Source organism: Ooceraea biroi, chromosome 11 (assembly GCF_003672135.1).
Source record: "Ooceraea biroi isolate clonal line C1 chromosome 11, Obir_v5.4, whole genome shotgun sequence".
NCBI lineage: Eukaryota > Metazoa > Arthropoda > Insecta > Hymenoptera > Formicidae > Ooceraea > Ooceraea biroi.
The window spans coordinates 1175794-1195578 of NC_039516.1; the positions used below are offsets into that span (position 1 = coordinate 1175794).

The window sequence follows — 19785 nt, forward strand, 5'->3', positions numbered from 1 at the left end:
CGTTAGATTTCTATGGGGCCCGCGGCTTTTAAACTCGCGCGCGCGAACCGATGCCGTTACTCATATCTTCCTTGTCGTTCCCGTTAATAGAACAGAGCGTTGCATTGGTGGTGCCCGAAGGAGCGAGCTTTATAAAGGCATTCGAGAGCTCGCCTCATAGAGCGCTAATTGAAGCAATAAAGCAATTAGAGCAATTAGCTATTTATAAAGTGTTTATCATTTGTGTTTCGTTACTTCTCGTTAACCTGCTATTTAGGACTGGGTAGATGCGTTTGGTATACGATAAGCACGTTTCTATTCCTAAAGATTTGAACTTTGCCGAAGCACCGGTTATGCGTTGGCGGCGGAAGCTCGGAAATTGACTTTAACAACGTCGTTGTCACGCGAATTCGCATCGGCAAGCGACGTGCCGGCGCGATGCCTCTCGGATTTATAGATAGATCTACCGATAAATATCATGAACGCGTAAATGCTGATTGTTGGATCCCTCCGTGTGCATCTATGACCGCAAAATTCCACGGATGCAGGTATCGGGTTGCACGATACCCGCGAACCTTAAAGTTCATGAACACTTGTATTCTATGATGCAGAAATCTGTGGGTGTATGGTCTTTATATTTTCCGCTGCAAATCCTACTCAGGGTTATCAGATTGCGAGGTTGCTTGGCATTAACGTAATAAAAATAGGACAGGACGAATATAAAATTAATCCGACACACGAGATGAGAAATCCGATACCTGCCAGCTGAAAATACGACTCGGTTTTACATCAATTTCTTTTTCCTCTGATCTTGTTGGACTTTTTAAAACAGGAAAAAGCGTCTTCGGAAGGGGCGTGCAATAAGAAGCGACTCCAATGTGTGCGGAGACGTGCCAGTCTGTGCATATCCTCTAGGAGAACAGGAAAGCAGTAGACCGATTAATTACGACAACGCAATAATCCGCTTCGCTCCGGGCGGACGAGGAAGCTGAGCGGCGAAGAACTGGAAGGATGTAGTGATCAACCTCCCTGATCCTGTATCTTTCGCATCTTCAGCTTCCTTCTGTCGCGAGCATTAACGTAACTGTAGAATCCGCGGACCGTAATACAAGCGACCGTCTTGTTCGCCGCGTTGTCATGCGCTACAACTTTTCACATTCTACATGCTTCTTAAAATAGACAATAAGCCGCCGTCTTTTGTATACATCACGAATGCCTCTACAATTGCTACAAATCATATAGCTCATTGTCTCCATATTTTCCTGCATTATTGTCAAAATCATAATCCCAAGTTTCGCTTCCCTTTGTCGCTAACTGAAGGATTTTGTTCATTAGTTTCGTACAACCAGAAATTGTTTCGAAAATTATCCTTCGCTCTGTAAACGACAGTTTCTGCATTCTATCGGATAAGCGTTAGATCTCGTTTGCTCGTTTCCGACGTCCATTCCTCCATTGTTCGTTTGTATGTACTTGTTTGGAGAAATAGTGTCTTGTTCAAGCGTGTATAATCCAATTTATCGCTTCTATAACATATTACGCGTTTCATAATCATAACAGTACATAATATCGTCTTCCGTTGACGGATATCGAAATTACATAAGTGTATGCATTGAATGGTCTCTAATGCCAAACGAAAACTTTGACAGGAAGCTTAATGATGATGTCGTTATGTAAATAGTTACGCAAATAGTTTAATAATTTCTTTATCTCATCTTCATTCATAGAGTTCAAAGGTTCCAAAAATTCAAAGATTATTATTTCTTATTACGTCTTAGCAAGTCTCATGTTATCTTATGATACTTGTGTATATGGTATATGGTTGTGTATATGGTATGCTTCTCGTTATACGCAAGCATGACACAAGTCACCGCATAATCAGCAGATATCCGATTTCAACCCGAGGTTTAGTCGTTGTACTCAGCTGCGGCCAATCCTGTTGGATTTTCTAGAAACCAGGATACGCGCTAAATCGAATGAACGAGTTAACGAGTCGGCAAGTATGCTGCATCGAGATTTTCCGCGATCTTTGCTAACAAGAACCGGTGAAACGCGTCTTGTTAATAAAGTGTGCAGGATTAATCCGGCAGGATCGCACGTAGGAAGGCATGCAGTTAGTAAACATAAGGAATTTTGTTGCCTTTTACAGTTTCTACGAGACTCTATGAAACTATGAGATATTCCGGATATTCCAGATGGATTGATAGATATCTCTTAGAACATAATTTTTCTATTACAGTTAAATTAAAAAACTTAAATAAGAACTTTTGTTTGATTAAGATTGATGTCTAATTAGATCATTAATCAAAAAATCGTGTTGACTAATTAACTTTGAAATAAGTTCGATTTCGGGAAATTTTAATTCAATACTTAATCATCATGGTAATTAAACATCGGATATTAAATCAAGCAAGAACTTGAAATACATATAAAAATGAAAACCAAGTAGAAAAAACAAAAAAATCGACCAAATTAATAATAGAAAAGATGTATGTCATGTTCAGCTCTAATTAATGTCCAAATCGCATCTAATCTTTTGGGATTAAGGGCGCGATAAGGAAATTAAAGGTGGGGTTCGGATCCCCAAAGTGCATCGGAGGATTAATAAAGCCGGGTCAGCGACCGTGACTGGACGTTTTATCGACGAACGGCATGAGTGCGTTTCGTCTGGCTTAAATCGTTCGTATCTCTGCGGACCGCTTGATCCAAGAGTGCAACGGTGCGCATTTGCTGCAACTCGCGCGCGCGATCAGTAGGATCCTGTGCGGTTAGTACGCTGAGCAAGATAAAGTCATTTTGCGGCGATCAAAGCGACGAGAGAAAGATGAATGGGGCAGATTCATGGAACTCTTTCTTCGTTTATCTTCTTTTTGAATTTATTGGACACTGCCATGTTAAGGACTTTGCAGCTCTGCGGTAATTAGCACGTTGCTGATTAAAGCGTTATATTTAGCCTTGTTTGGTTTGCGCTGGCTTCCAAACATCATGAGTTATTAATGTCGTCATCAATACATGTACTGCAGGGGGTCTACCACACTTCAAAAAAGTGTACACCTATTGCCGAAAACGGTAATAAGTTCCGCATTTCTGCAGTTATTACCTTTGTTTCCTATATTGCCCAAATATTGCTTTTATTACCATTATTAATTAAGTATTACCGTTACATTGCCGTTATTGCCAAATATTGTACATATATTTCCTTATTTCTGAAACTATTGCTTTCTATTTTCAAGAAAAAGAGAGTTAGAAAAGTATGAAAATTTGCATTTTAAACATGAAAGAATCAAAATTTAAAAATTTATTAATCCTTAGAATGGAGCAAACACAAAATAACAAAATAAAATATTATAATAACATATATAACAACATAACATATTTTATATTATTATATATGTTATTATAATATTTTATTTTATTTTATGTTATGTTATGTTATATTATAATATTTTATGTTATGTGTTTTACATTAAATATTAATATTTCCGAATATTAATATTTAATGTAAAAAATTTTGGTTTGTTATTATAAAAGAAATATTATTTCTTTAACATAAAATATGTTATGTTATTATATATGTTATTATAATATTTTATTTTATGTTATTTTGTGTTTGCTCCATTCTAAGGACTAATAAATTTTTTAATTTTGATTCTTTCATGTTTAAAATGCAAATTTTCATACTTTTCTAACTCTCTTTTTCTTGAAAATAGAAAGCAATAGCTTCAGAAATAAGGAAATATATGCACAATATTTGGCAATAACGGCAATGTAACGGTAATACTTAATTAATAACGGTAATAAAAGCAATATTTGGGCAATATAGGAAACAAAGGTAATAATTGCAGAAATGTGCCAGTCGCGATAGAATGTGTCGTAGAATCCTGAATCTTTTGTAGGAATCAAGTTTTATGTATACATTCATGGAGATCACCTTTTTTACTGTGACAGTTATATTATATATACTATAAAGTAAACTATGGTCAAATATTAAATATTAAAATAATATCTGATTATTTACCCATTTTGACAAGAGAGAACATCAAACTCTTACTAGAACTGAACTCAACTCACTTTTTTGAACTCAATTTATCAAGAAATTATTAAGCACAGTTGCGAACTGTAGTAAGCACAGAAATGATAGTGAGGATATTTGCGCGCCGGCTCGTGCTTGTTTAGCTATTTCTGTTGTATTGCTTATTTATTTCCTGTTTATTTCCTCTATTGCTGCTTTATTATACATTATTATTTTTTATTTCCGTCTATTGCCTACTATTGCTTTTTTGCCCAATATTGCCGCTTATTTCCCAATATTGTGTAGTTATTTCCTTGTTATTGTTATGTATTGCTCAAAATTTGTACACCTATTGCCGAGTGCGGTAGACCCCTTGATGTACTGTCATCAAAAAAGAGTTCTTATATTTACAGCAGTTAGTTTTATGTTCTAAGATATTCGATTATAAGTTAAAATAAAGTTAATTGATTATAATATATATTTTGCTGTTGTTTATATGTCAATCGTTTTAATTGAGTAAAATTGAGCTGTAATTATCAATAAAATTATTCAGTGTCGCAAGAATTAAAATAAATAAATATCACCAAATGTCTCACTGCACCTTTTTCAAATTAGATTCTCTGAAATGCTTCATACAATATTTGTGTTTTATACTATTTCTATTATCTATTATCGCTGCAACATTTTTTGTTCATATAAAAATACTAAATAGACATGTAGGCTTTTAATTTAGCACGCGTTAGCTGTACGCGTATTTGTGATCGTATTTCTATGGATGCATACACGATCATATCATGCGACATAACTGAATACGCTAATCTTGCACGCGACAACGTCGCTGTTGACCTTCAATCTACCGCGGGACCCTCTTTTTCCCACGGCCGATGCTTCCGTTTGGGTATGTGAACACCCTCATATAGTCCTCCATATAAAGAACACTAATCAAAATATCCCTTCTTTCAGGCGATAAAAATCGAGACTTAAAGTTCTCTTCAATCTGAGTTACCGCTAAATGCAACTTAGTAATACCCAACCTAATAACAATTGCGAAATAACTGCGTGCAATTATTTTGCTATTACATTATTCAAAAAGAAAATAATTCCTTTTAAGTGCCTTAAGTTACTTGAAATCAGATTTGAGATATGATCTATGTTCTTTTTATCAAACTCTTTACCAGATCAGACATCTCGAAATTTCTTACACGTTTTCCGGGTTTTGCGAATTTTCCTCGCGCCAGTTTGCGAATTCTTGAGTGGGACTAGACAAGAGATGCATTTCGAGTGACCCGGTGATTCGGAATGCGGATAAAGCGTCGCGACGACGCAAACAGCCTGGCTCGCGAGCCTCGTCGAAAGCAGTGTGGGTGTGTCAAGTCAATTGGCGGAATTGGACGGGTTAAGTGCAACGATGCGATAATCCAATAAAATTATCGGTAGCTGTAAATGCTACGGAACGGGAACATGAGCTTCCGTGAAGAAGCGCCTTTCGCTAGCAAGTCATTATTGAGTAGAGATGCTCAACCTCTTGCTGAAGTGGTTGACTCTTGGTTGCTGAAGTGAACAACGTGTAGGTACGCCGCTTTCTTTATTGCTCTATTTGAAACTCTGTGTAATGTGTATATGTCTCTACTATAATATTAGTTGCATTATTATATAATTTTATATAAATAAATCTTTGTATATATTCTCTGCATAATAGAAAAGAATTGTCGAAATTGTATCACTTAAAATATTTCATCTCATATTTTCTATTTCCTCGACCTTTCGATCTTTGAATGATTGGTGAGATTCGTGAGGTTCGCGAGTCACTTCCGGTTTATCCGTTTTAGCTACGCTAATGGAGACAGTGCAGACGCGTGGTTTAGTCAGTAGAATTTTGGTGGTTCTAAGAAGCTAGCTAGGGAGTTATTTCGATCCAGCGGCGTACACCGCACTGGGTCAGCGTACCAAGACAATTTCCTGAACGCACGGGGCGCGTCGCTATGACTGGCATCCTGGATTTAGCGTGGTACTCTCGCTTAATCCTGAGTTCTTAAGCCTAGGTATCCTTCATGACGCAAATAACCTTGTCATTAATATATATTGTATTGGAATATACTTTCTATAAATACGTATCGATACGAACAGTATCTCGTATCGATCGCATGTTGAATGCGCACGAAAAGAGAAAAATCGATAAACTTGTTTGTTCGAAAACCACATTTGAAAAGTCTTTGTATTTGCACAGGTCGGCGACTAAATTGGAAAATCGACGGAACATGATTATAGAGATTGGTATTGCAGCGTAAATCGTTTCTTGCCAATTTTGCCAAATTTGGATTTGGCGAATTCGCTAAAATCTAATTAACATGTACATTTGTACAAAATCGACTCTGCATTGGTCGAATCTGTAGACGAAAAAAGTACGAAAATCTTCAATAGTTTGTAGATACATAAAGCTCTTGTAGAAAGGATTAAACCAAACATTCGCACCCCGTACAGTTTAAAGTGATGAAGTATGAGAGTGCTTTCTGAGGATCGTAAGAAATTAAACAATATTTATAAATTTATGCTAATAGAGAAATTCTATTAACAATGTTTCAATAAAATGATCAATTAATTATATGGAAATAATCACTTCTTTGCATTGATATTGATAAGAAAATTAATAATTAATAATTAATAAATAATATATTGTAAATAATTATGCTAATCACATAGTGCTTTATATATTATTTCATTGCGATAACGAGAGTTTGATGCATGCTCCACGTACTCGCGACAATCGTATAGAGATGTTTTTTTATCGTCCAACCCTTTCACATTTCAAGCCATTAATGTGTAATGCCAAAAAACTCTTAAATCGCGAAATGACTATACCAACTCGCACACACACATATAAGTACTTCTCATGAGTGAGTTAGGTCAGTTGCCAGAATTAGAACGTGCCAGTGGATGATGGATGATCACGTTTATGTTGCTTCATCGTCTATAGACTGGATTATAGTATAGCATTCCTAGCTATTCCTTGGCGACTTTTCCTTAGTGAAAATTTTGATCAGTCGATCTTTTTCGACTTTAAATATCTCGACTACTAAATCTCAATCAAATCGAGTTTTGTTCTCGTCAATTTTACTAATAAGGTGTTAAAAACAAAATAAAGCTTACACTGTCGTATTGATCCTATTTTTGTATAATTACATTAAACGTATTGTGAAATTTTATAAATAACTCTTATAACTCGGGATTTTAAACGCTTTTTCTTCCACAGCTTTTCCGCTGGCAAAGTGACAAGCCATACGAATTTTCCACTTGGTTTTCATTTTCTTCGTCACCTCGCGAAAGCACTTTGAATTCCTCGTTGCATTGCTTTTGTACTTGACACTCATTGCGCGATATTTCCATCAGGCGCCTCCTCCGCGAGCGAGCGGATCGCACGCTGACAGGCGAGCGCGTGTCTTTTTTGCGATCCGAAAGCCGATGTCCGACAGAAATATCGTGCGATAAACGTCGTGAGCGTGTAAGCTTCGCCATAAGTCTTTGAATTCCCGGTGCTCATCGAAACCAGAAATGAAAATGAAAAATGCAACGAGAAGTGAGAAGTGGACCGGTCGAGTGGTATACGCCTGAGTTTACGCAATCGAGAGGAAAGAGAGAATGAATTATGAGAATGAAACTAAGACCGTACTGTATTCCAGGCAGTGTTTTGTAACGAAATCTTCGAAAACGTATTTTTTCAAGAAAAACTCCGTTCACCCTAAATTTGTATATCGTTTAATCTACCATTAATCTTGCTGTTTGAAACCATTTTGACCCATTTCTATTTTTAAAATGCGATAATTTTATATATGCTGTTCTTTACATGTTTCAATCATAATTTAACTCTTCATTTTATAGGCAAAATATAGTACAAAGAAATAAATAAGAGTATTTAAGCTCCAAACATATAAAGTTTAATTTATAAACTTTATTAATTTCATCTCACAAATATTTTTTCTATATTAAACAAATTATTCTCATGAAATTTGCAAAGCGTGTAGGATGTAAAATCAATTAAATGCTAAAGATATAATGGAGAGAAGAAGAGTGAGATCAGAGCGTTTGTAGGAGGCACAGACACAGGATGGGCAGGTCGCGTTAAATTTCAAGCAGTTAACGAAACCCTCGGCCCTTCCGCCCTACCGGGCCTTTCGGCATTGTCGCGAGTTTAGTGGCCCGTGAAGCTGCTGATCGAGGCTATCAGATCGAGTTTCATTGTCACATCGTTCCTCCAAACCCGTGCCCAACCCTGCAGCAATCAGGTGCGGCACGTACATATACCTACTGCACGAACAAAGTCGTCCGGATATTAGCCCAGGAAGGAAACATAAATCCAAGTCACCCACACCTGCCACAAAATCTCGTTACGCAATCAGTTCCACTGGCAATAAAAATAATTGAAATAGAGATCAAAATAACGAAGCGAAGAATCAAGTTGAAATGATGAAAGTGTTTGTTGATGAAGTGTTTGGTCGAAAAATTATTATCAGAAGTCTAAAATCATTCATTACAGTCACACATTCACGATAATATATACTTTTTGTAATAAATTGTACCGAACTATGTCGAGAAAATAAAAACTTTCGAATGTTTCTAAGACAAAAATATCTACGAATAACGGTCAATTTGTGATTTGTGAATAATAGTTGCAGAGTAATATCTGTCATTATTCTGCGCTTTCTGTCTTTGTGAAATGCGAAGAGCTGTCTGTATGTCCTACATTATGTCGGATAACCATGACATTTTTTCTCTTATATCACTTTAACGTATACATGTCGAATGTTTCTTATAAGTCTTCCCTGACATCACGCGCACATGACATTTGACGGCATTTTTCTTCAGGGACGTGGGAATGTAATTGAATTATGGGATCGTCGGTGGAGGACTGGGGGAGGGGACACTGGCGGGGTAAATGTTCGCGAACGAACATTTAAATTACGGTCCGCCTTTCTCTCTTTCTCTGAACGAAAAGCTCTCGGCGAAAATAGTTTTGAAAAAGAAGGAACTCGTTCAAAAAGAATATCCTCAAATATCTGCAATCAATATTCAGCCAGTTATAAAATCCCATTCACGACGTTGATTTCGAATTTACTGACGAATAAATATAACAATCTCAAATTTCTCTACATCTTGCATTATAAAATGCACTTCTGATAAACGTCTAATTTTATATATTCTATATATCCTATTTTTAACATTAAGGGATAACGTGTGGAGCTTGTTATTGAGTTATTGAACACCTATATTTAAACGACGAAGAAATTGTAATTTAATGAGTAATCAAGACACATAAGGCTCACAATATCTGAGAATTATGAATATTTAATTATTCCATTTTAACGATCAACCAAGTGTTCACAATCGTCATCTTCGGGAGCCCAACTCGAGCGGACAGGACTGCACACCCTCGATCGTCGTATCACCCTGCACCTTCCACATTCCCTAAGCAGCATGGTGACCCTTGGACACCACAGAAAACGGTCGTGGATGCGAGATGATGGGCCAGTCGGCTCTCCTTCGCCCACCCGCACACGGTACGAGAAATCGATATCGCGTCTGCGCAACGGTATACCCCCAAGGCCGTCTATAGGTTCAAATCGAGGGAGAACCGTAGTCACCCCCTTTATGCAATATCACGATTCTCTCTGAGATTTAAGTGGACTATAAAAGACTCTTACGTCTTTATAATACTTTATGCGTTTCCGTCAACGATTTCAAAATTCTCCTTAATAAATTTAATGAAAAATTTCTAAATTTTGGTCGTATATATGTATATATGAGCATCCTTCCATCATCAATAATAAGCCGTCCCATGTTCTTATGGGAATTGCACCTCTTCCCTATACTCGCCACCCGCCATTGTCGACGTAAGAAAGCAGCTCGGTCTGACTTGTGATGCTGGCGTTTCATTGTCATTTACTGCAAGCTGTCTTATATTGAATTATCTTTAAGTGATGTCATAATGTTTCTCGCAGTATCTCCATCAAAATGGTTAATTAACTTATCTCTATTTCCCTCTTTCTCCCTTTTTTATAATGTAAAAAAAACTCTTTTTATTAATATCAATAATTAATTATTATTTATCAATAACATTTATCAATACAAAATCAGAAAAAGTGAACTTTGTAATCTACAATTTCTTACAAATGTACAAATTTATACGCAACAACCAGCAAGACCAACACTATTCTGTAGCAATTTGATGCACTGCAAAAGCTATCTAAAAGTAGATAGAAAGAAGTGCCACACACTTGCAAATCCATAAGTTATTTCTAGCCGATACCTAACCATCTTGACCTACACTTCGCAATAAAAGTGAACCTCCAAGTTTTCTGTAAACACATAAAAAATAACCAGTTATTTCCAATCAGCATATCTATTCAAAAGATATCGCTTCAATCGCGATAAATTCAGAATTCTTAGAAATTAATGTTGCTAATAAGAGTCTTTCTTTCTTTAATAATGAATCGAGTAAAATTGGTTGCTCACTCTCCGAGGTATTAATATTACGTGCAATTTTTTATGTAATGAGGAAACTTGAAGATAAATGGTTGAGAATCGTTTCATCCGAGCGAGGTTTCGAGGGTGCGCCGCCGGGAAAAGCCTGCTTTCTCCTCCATCGTGATTCCTCAGGACGTCGTCCAGACAACGTCCTGGAAGCTCACCAAACTGCAACCGGGTCGACCCATATACCGGGTGACCCGGATTACCGACGACTACACTGGCCAACAGTGAAACGTCTCGCGCCTTCATGACATAAGTATCGACTACAGTTTTGGGAATCTAGTTTTTCCGAAAATTATGTGGCATTCACGAGCGAGATCATTTTGACGATATGATTTTTACCTGCCAACTTAGTTGCTCAAAATAAATTTCTCAGAATTCTGGAGCGCTAACTAATGAAATGGATACGAAGAAACGATTTTATTAGAACGTCAGTCTGATATAGTCTTAGTATGTATAACATAACTGCATTATTCATCACACATTTGGCATTAGTCTCACGTTAACAAAAAAAAAGTTCAGTTCGCATTAAATGTTAAGTGTGCGGCGAACCGTGGTGCAATGCGCTGGCGCAATTTCGAGGCACGATTCCGAGTGACTTTCGCGCAAGTTGTAACGATCCCTGGGTTTCGAGCGTTACGAGCTTTACGTCGTAATTTCCGTGTAACTTGAACACGGCATGCCAACCACGAATTATTTTACGGCCAACAGTCGTGCAGGACTATCACGTAAAATCGTGGAATTATCGTCAGCTTAGGTAAATATTGATTGTAGTCGCACAAAAATATTTGCGCAATGAAAACCATTTAGATGCTATTATTCAGAATCACTAAACGCTAAAAGATAAACATGACACCGCAACATTTCGACATAAAAATGTGATATCGTCTCGCCTCTCTCCTCACCTTTCTCTCCTGTGTCTGCATGCAAAGTGCATATGCGCTTATGTGCACCAATTTTGTTGCTCTTTCGCGTTGCTTTTAAATATGCTATGAATGCATTGTCTACAAAATAATAATATCTTATGCTACTGTTTCAGCTTCTTCTATTGTACTCGACTATTTAATTATCTATTTATTTCTTGCCACAATTATTCATTACTCCCAAATACAAAATGCCAGTGGATTATAATATGTTAATGAATTAAGCAATCAAAAATCTGTACATCATAAAACTAATCGTATTGTCGTAACTCAATTCGTCTTCTATCGCATATTATATTTTATTAAAATATTGATATCTAAATTGACTATTCACTCTCTTCTCATTTTGTATTGTCAAAAGCCATTTATGTAGTTATACGTATGTACATAGATATCGTAAGAAGAGTAGAACCGCAAGCTCGTTAAAGCACATCAAATCGAAATGACTCGGAAAGGTATCCTGCGCTTTCGAGAAATGTCAGCGACAGCAAGTGCAAACATCACATAACGTGGAAATGTTAGTGGGACGCTTAGAGCATTTTTATTCCGAATATCTTTCGCAGTTCCGTATTACAAGGTAACGCCGGGACGGTCGACCGGTTAGCATTTCAGCCGCACATTCAGATTAATCTTCGACACACTCGGCCGTTCGCTTTAATTCCACGAATAACGATTGCCGGGGCGTAGTTTAATTAATTTTTAATTAAAGACTCTCCCGTGTGAGAGGCAATCTTCGATTAATACAGCTTTCTCAAGCCATTTTTCGCAGGTTTATATTTCATCATAAGAACTGGCGATACCGTTTACTTGTAATGCAAAAAAATCTATTCGATGACTCATGATTCAATTTCAACGCTCTATTACTTCGTATCAATAAAACTTCTCGCACGCACGCCGGTTAAATTAGCCGGATATCGACAGGAACGCGATGAACAAAGTAAGCGGTAAAAACGAGAGAGCAAGAGGAGAGATAGAGCAGAGAACGATTGCCAGACGTCGTGGCGTCGACGATATAATAACGGCTCTCTAGATATACAAGCAGCATGAGGGGTTGTTTGCATCCCTCTATTCCATTGGAGAGAGAGAAAAATAGTTGAGAAAATACCGATAAAAAATGTTTCACTAATTAACATTTTATGAAATAATTTACAATTAATTTAAAGAAGATTTTTAAGTAATAGACAACGAATGTAAATTTCTTGTAAACACGCCTACTACAAAATATATTAATACAACATATTATTACAAAATAAGCAAAATGAAGCAATAATCAATATCGAATATGCGCTTCTAACAAGTCTCCTAATCAATGTTTGCGAAATTCAGCTGCGCTGCGAGATAACTCGGTCTCTCAATACAATACTTAATTAAGAATAAAAATTAAAAATTATGCGGAAGTATACTACTGTAAATATTTTATTCTCCGCTGCACGAAAGTATCGGTACCATCGCTACCGGGTGGCAGAAACAAAAGGGAACGCAAACTGTCTCGCTTTAGTGCTTTTTCGAACGTATCCCAGATCGTCCCTGGAGGAGGGTTGTGCCGGGAATGTCGAGGGTCTGTTCGCTACTGCGAAACGAGGGGAGAATCCATCGGGAACGTGGAGAACGCGTGGAAATTGGACGTGCGTGCTCATGTCTCCACCCTGTTATGCCGATTCGCGATCGCAAACGTGAATTGCCGATGGTCGGTCTACGCCGAATAACGTCTGTCACCATCTGCTCGCAAAATGGGCAAGGGCGGGAGGCATGATTCACGCTTTGACCATAATTCGGGTCGGTCGTATTAAGCTGTGAGTGTTCGCGTTACGAAACACGCGTGAATATAAATTAAAGTGGCAAAGTAGCATATAAGTACCTCGGAATGGAGTCAAGTAGAGAAGGGGAGACTATATGGTATCAGATCAATTTCTACTATCAATTTAATTGGTTTCAGATGCATCTCATACCTTTCTCATCATGACTCGTCGCTCGTCAACGCACTGCTGACTAAAAATACGAGTAAGCGTGAGTAAGAATTCCGTTACGTTAAAGTCTGTGAGATCACAGAGCGATTACCTCCGTTCAAATTGTAAATTATGCAGGTAACTGTGCTGCAAAATGCCGTGTTATTGTTCGCGACGTGCGTTTTGCGTATGCTGTAATCAAAATGATTGGAATCGCCGAGCAGCAGCGTGATATCGCAGAAGCGATTGCCGATAATACAATAAGTGGCAGCAAAATGGCATTAATTCATCGCAATCGCTATTGTTATTCGTGCTCGACATCGTACAGAGAAACTTCCGAGAGGACTAAGTCCCGTTTACGACAAGGGGCAACCGCTAAGAGAGTGTCAGGGCCGCAACCAAGGGTATCTCGATGTCCCCGACAGGGTAACTGCCTTTCTGGTCGATCTTTTTTTTCTTTTTGACGGTACCGAATTCATAAAGAGCCACGTATATCACTTCACTTACATACACCGTGAGTCATTCGATTTTATGTATTATGTTATTTACGTATGTATCTCAGGCATCTATGCGTGTATGGATTGAGATAAATTTTGTAACTTTATCGCAGAGATGAAGAGTGCTAAATCACACAGCATACGGTTTCGCGCAAGAAACACCATATTTTCTAATAAATAGTTTCGGGTAAAGTTTGCTCCAACGGGAATTTAATCGGAATTTTAGTCGCCGAAAATGGTCGGACGTTGAAAACCGGAAAGCTGTGACAAATTATGGCTCGTCGCCAAATTTCTTTTGGACTTAATGCGCTCCTGGACCTCGAGAGTATATATTCGAAGCAACGAGCGCTTTGTTCCGCGTTCCCCTATTCAAACGCAAACGCGCTATAGTTGCGGTAGTAGCCCCATAATACTGCTCGCGTGATGAGCGCGCGACATGTGCGACTCGTTACATGCTTGATTGCCTTATCTTTTGCAGCATACGTAGCGCACGCGTGTCGATCAAATGCGAAAAACAGCTACGATAAGCTTCTTTCGCGAAACCACTAATTTGCACGGTTCTCTTAATATTCTTTGACCTTGACAGAAACGATTCCTCTTGCTAGACTTGTCTATTTTCATTTCACTCTTCTAATAACTTACAGATAAAATTTCTACTTTAAAAATAAATTTTATATTAAATAAATTTTATATTAAATTACATATGATAATAGCACTATTAATTTAAAAAAGCACAAAACGATTGGATAATTAATTTAATAATAAGACTGTTTTTTATAAGCAAAAATGTAATTTATAATCGAGAAAGTAAAACAGCTTTCTTAATGGCATTATGAAACATTATGAAGTGATCATGTAAATCAATGAACTGATATCTAAATAAAAGAAGTGTCGAGATTACACAATCGATCCAAATAATCTTATAAATCAAATACCTTTTAATTTTCATGTAACTTATCATTCATGTCACCACAATTATCATTATCAGTTATGAACATATCACGAATCATCCTTGATATCTGTTTTGTGCACGTCAATATACAATACCTATATATTAAAATTTTTATGAAGTCTTCCAGAGAGAGATCCCTCAATCACACTGGAATTTAGTTTGTATCTAGATAAAGCTAATTGCACAAATGCGATAACAAAAAACAAGAAAAACTGATAAGAGAAAAGATAATTTTTGCCTTCTGTTTATCGAATTATCATGGATGCGCGATATCAGAAAATCTTATTTTATGTAATGACTTCTTGTCGACGTAGCAGTCGGCAAGAAGATTAAACGCTGACAAGATAATGCTTCTCGCAAATTCGAAAAATGGCGTGCAAAAATTAATATAAAATTCGTATTTCTACAAATTTATTCAAATAAATTCGAATAAAGGCGAAAACGCCTTGTGTTACTGTTCAATATATGCATACAAGCCAAGTATTTATTACATGCCAGACGCAATGATTGTAAATGACAAGAAAATTATTCCGTGTCATATGTCGCGACGGTTCTTTTTACTGCGGTCAGTAAATTTTCTTTTATTTTGTTGTCGCATAAACCGATTATGCGTATTCATTCCTCAGTTTGATTCCTGAACTCGGTTTACGTAACAAGCGTGCGAGATTTCATTCGAGCAGACCATAGTGTCGCGTTACATCGAGTCTGCGAGCTGCAACTGCATTTTATACGCGATTTATCGTTTATCCATGAAAACACAAACGCAAACGCGAAAATAGGAACGATTGATTGTAATTCTGTCTTTATTTCAAAGGCATAACTGAACTAAACATGTGTTAACTTCATCAGAAAACATATATTTTTCAAGAATAAACGTTTTTTTATTTAGAATGACGGCACAATTCTCCAGTTTCATTGAAGTGGGTTTGCAAAGAGATGCTTTTAAGCGGTTACTTCCGATTCTCGAGCCTTTGTATACCGAAGCCAACCACGTTACATAAGTCGTCGGGAAAAAGATTGTAATTTGTCCAGTGTTTTCGCAACAATGTAAAATCCCGGTAAAAACGCCAAGTGTGCGTCGTTGCAATCTACCGTTACGTCGCTCTAACATCGTGATTTCACCTAATGGTATTGTTCCGGCCACATTGTGAAAGTAGAATTGTTTACATCATTGGCATTTAATACGGTGGAATCGTGTAGACAAAACTTTTAAGCTAATAAAAAGTAGCATAATTACACTGTGACGCATAAGAAAATCCATGTGACAGACACCTTTAAAAATTGATCTCGTAATTTTCTTTTATAATGTTGCGCGTTTTAATAATTTGATAAAATTTACGTTCATATAATAATTTGTAAATTATAAAACGATTTAATAATAAAAAGTCTTGGGACTTTTCAGTGTGTTCTAGGAAAAATTTTACCAACACTCTAAACTTTGATAAATACTTTTTCTACGAAATCAAATTTATTACGTGCAGCGTGCAGAACAATATATAGAATTATGATTGCTTCACATATGCGACTTGACCTTGCGGCTACGCGTTCCAACATTACAAAAAGAGTGACCACCTGTGCGTCCCCTCGCATTCCAAACATCGTGAATAAAGTGAGTGTTACGTTTGAGAGGTTTTTATGCGACACGCGATGCAAATTAGTAAAGGAAAGAATTCATAGTACAGAATCTGTTGACATTTAAAGAACTACTATTCATTAACAGTTATTCTAAACAGTTATTCTTCATTTACATTCTCATAAGTTTTTATTTAGTGGAAGTTGTATATTATCGCATTCTTTATTTGCATATCGCATATATTTGCTACCTGGTATTTGCAGTTTTTATATTTGGCAAGCACACTGTATTCGTAACGTATTTTACATATTTTAATGTAAAATTTGCTTATTTGCAAGCTACGGATTGATGAAAATAACGAAATAATGAATACCTAATAAACAAATGGAATAATGAATAAAAAAAAGTTATTTTTAATTGAATTTCTTGTTAGACCACACTCCTGCGAAATGTTTATAAATTAGATGGTACAGTAAAATTAACGACTAAACTCTGCTTTTCTACAGTAAAAGGATTGTGTGTTAAAAGTTGATACAGGTAAGATCTCTGTATTCCGATTTATTGTCTGCGGCAAAACGACGCAGTAGCCAAGCCAATAAAATTCTGGAATCGCAGCAGAATTTTATTCTGGGACCCGAACAGAATCGTTTTAAGATGCATACTACATTATTTACCACAATAATGCATACATAATATACGGAAACTATAGTCATCCATGACCTATTACAATATATTACTTTTAGTAAACTTCTTGCAAATTGCTTATAAATCGTAAGTGCAAAAGATTTAAGTATAGAAGATTAAGTATAGAAAGTATTTTAACAATCAACAATCCTAGAAACGTATTTTTAAGAAAAAAATTATATTTTAATGAAATAAAAATATGGGAAGAAAGAATATCAGCACCTGTTTTGATCATAGATGATCAAAACAGCTCTGAATCCGGGCTGCATCAAAAGTGGAGCAGGGCATCGACTCGCTCGAGTCAGGTACGTCTAGGAAAACCAACGCTATTCTGAATTTCGAAAATTCGAAGATAACGGATATGTTAATTAAATTCAGTAATTATTCGTTGAAAGACAAAATATTTTTAATTTCTAATTGTGGTCTAGTATTACATCTATCGACCTTCTCACATTAAATAAAATGCATCCACGTTTGACTAAAGCTTTTCGATATTCGCGAATGGACAACTCAGACACTTGCAAATGTCTTTATAATTTATATTAATAAAATATTTTTGACATGTATAAATTTTAATTTGCACTTAATTCTTCGATAATCTTCGACATTTTCTGCACGCTTGTATGATAATATTAGTGATGCCGATAAGCAAACCCGAAATATCTGAATTCTACTTTAGTGTCCGAGATCTCATCCAGATCAAAACTGCATTCGATATTTAAAACTATTGCTTTTGATACAAGCGCGACATACTTGTTTTCAATCCAGTGCTGCCGGTTACATCGAGAGAGCGAGAAAGAGAGAGAGAGAGTGATAAAGAGGAAAGTGAAAACTGGCACGTACCTGGCCGAAACGACAACGACGTCGGCGCTGAGGAACAGCTGATCGACTTGCTCGGTGGGTGTCGGCCTCGTCTAACCTCTCCTCCGACACTCTGCTGCAGCTGCACTTTCTCACGCACTCGATGCACTCGCGAAGATCGACCGATGAGATATTGTCTTTGATTTTGTACGATTTCGATGCGCGCACGATTTGAAATTTCGATCGCTCAACACGAACGCGAAGTACTGCTCGCGACGTTTTAGCGATTCAGGACTCTTCAGGAACCACGATCCGCTGCTGGTTTCTTGAATGACAGGAAAGCGCAGCTTATTATTCCGATTCGGGACTCCAATGACGACGACGGAGCAATCACACGACGTCGTGACGTAATCCGTGGTCCAGAATCGTCGTTTCAATAATGAACAATAATGGACGCGCGTCGTGTCGCGCACACACACACAATTCTCGATACCTAATCCATCCTTACGGTCTCCTTAATGTAACGGCTCGGGGTTCGCAGCTAACTTCAGACAGGACCTTACCAAATGACGAAGCGCGAATCCTGGTCGCGACGTCAGGATGCGGTGTCGCGGATGCTTTAACAACGATGCGGACGCATCGACGTAACGTGCGTTACGTTCGTTACAAAACGTCGGCTCTCGGTGAGGATGCGACTACCTGTCGACGACGTCGCGACGTCGTAACACCGCACTCGGCAGGTCCATTTTAACAATGACACGGACTTTCGTGCGACGGTCGTGGCGTAGGTTCTGCCAATAGCGGAAGCCCGTGCGCGCCGCGTCGTTCTCGCTTAATTCGAGATCGCGGGCTCACGCGACACACTTCACTCGGCAGGTGCCGAGGAGCGATCCTGAGACGGGGACGACCGAGCGCGGAATCCTCGAATCCGCGGGACGTCGGCCGCGATTCGGCATCGCCGTCAGGTTCGTCATGCTTCCCCCGCTGTCGTAGCTGTTCTGCAGCGGCGGGACGGGACGGGACGGGACGCGGCGTCGCTGCGACTCCGATGCACTCGCGAGCGGGGCCCCGCAACCACGTCGATTAATCGCACGGCGGAGTGAGCTGGCCCGCTCTATTTACCGTTCCGCGCGACGCACCGTGCGAGCTAGAAGGCGGGGGCGGCCGAAGCGCTCGGAGCGCTCGGCGAGCCGGGCCGAGTGAGCACGAACGCGGATGCACGACGCGCGCCGTCGGTATACCACCCTCTTGCGCGTCAACGTGCTCACACGCGCACGGAAAAGAGAACACTGAAGGTAACCGAAGGTGGACTCGGCGTGATATGAAGTAATACACAGCGCATGCGCATGCGCGCGCGCGCCCGCTGCCGCGCTGCACTTCTCGAGGGCTCCGAGAGCACTCGTGATCGCTGGCTGCACGAATTTTTCGCACGCATGCACGTACGTGCATCCCGAGAGAATATAAGAGAGGGATTATTTGTAGTATCCTTAGTTTGCGGTGCACGATAATATTAAAAATTTTAAATAGAGTTCGGCAGAAAAAGAAAAAAAACTAAGGAAATTTTTGTAGTTTTATATTTTGTATTCCTTGAATATGCGTTTCGACTTGTTAATGGACCGTGGCGAATAACTGAATTACCGTGACGATCATCACAATTATAATCTGTATTTCCTTATCTTGGTTCTAAAGTTTTCCGAAGCAATAGTTATTAATGCTTATTTATAATTATAATTTGATAAGTTAATGCACGTGTCGCACGTAAAAACTTTTTCGAAGTTAACTCGACACACACGCGAGATTTGAATGGTTTTTGGCAGCTTACCGTTTTTACGTAAAATTCATGTGTTTTTTCCAGAATTATGATTTCACTTTGAAAGCAATTTTATACCTATTATACAG

General features: G+C 38.1%; 1 protein-coding gene across 1 annotated transcript in view; it reads right to left on the reverse strand.

Moving 5' to 3' along the window:
• The window catches only part of LOC105274563, a 61610-nt gene extending 42459 nt beyond the window's left edge, over nt 1–19151 (reverse strand). The window contains exon 1 of the mRNA XM_026973899.1: nt 17929–19151. The gene's annotated coding sequence lies outside the window, so the exon portion shown is untranslated. The remainder of the gene's footprint in view (nt 1–17928) is intronic.
• Nucleotides 19152–19785: the final 634 nt, after the last annotated feature.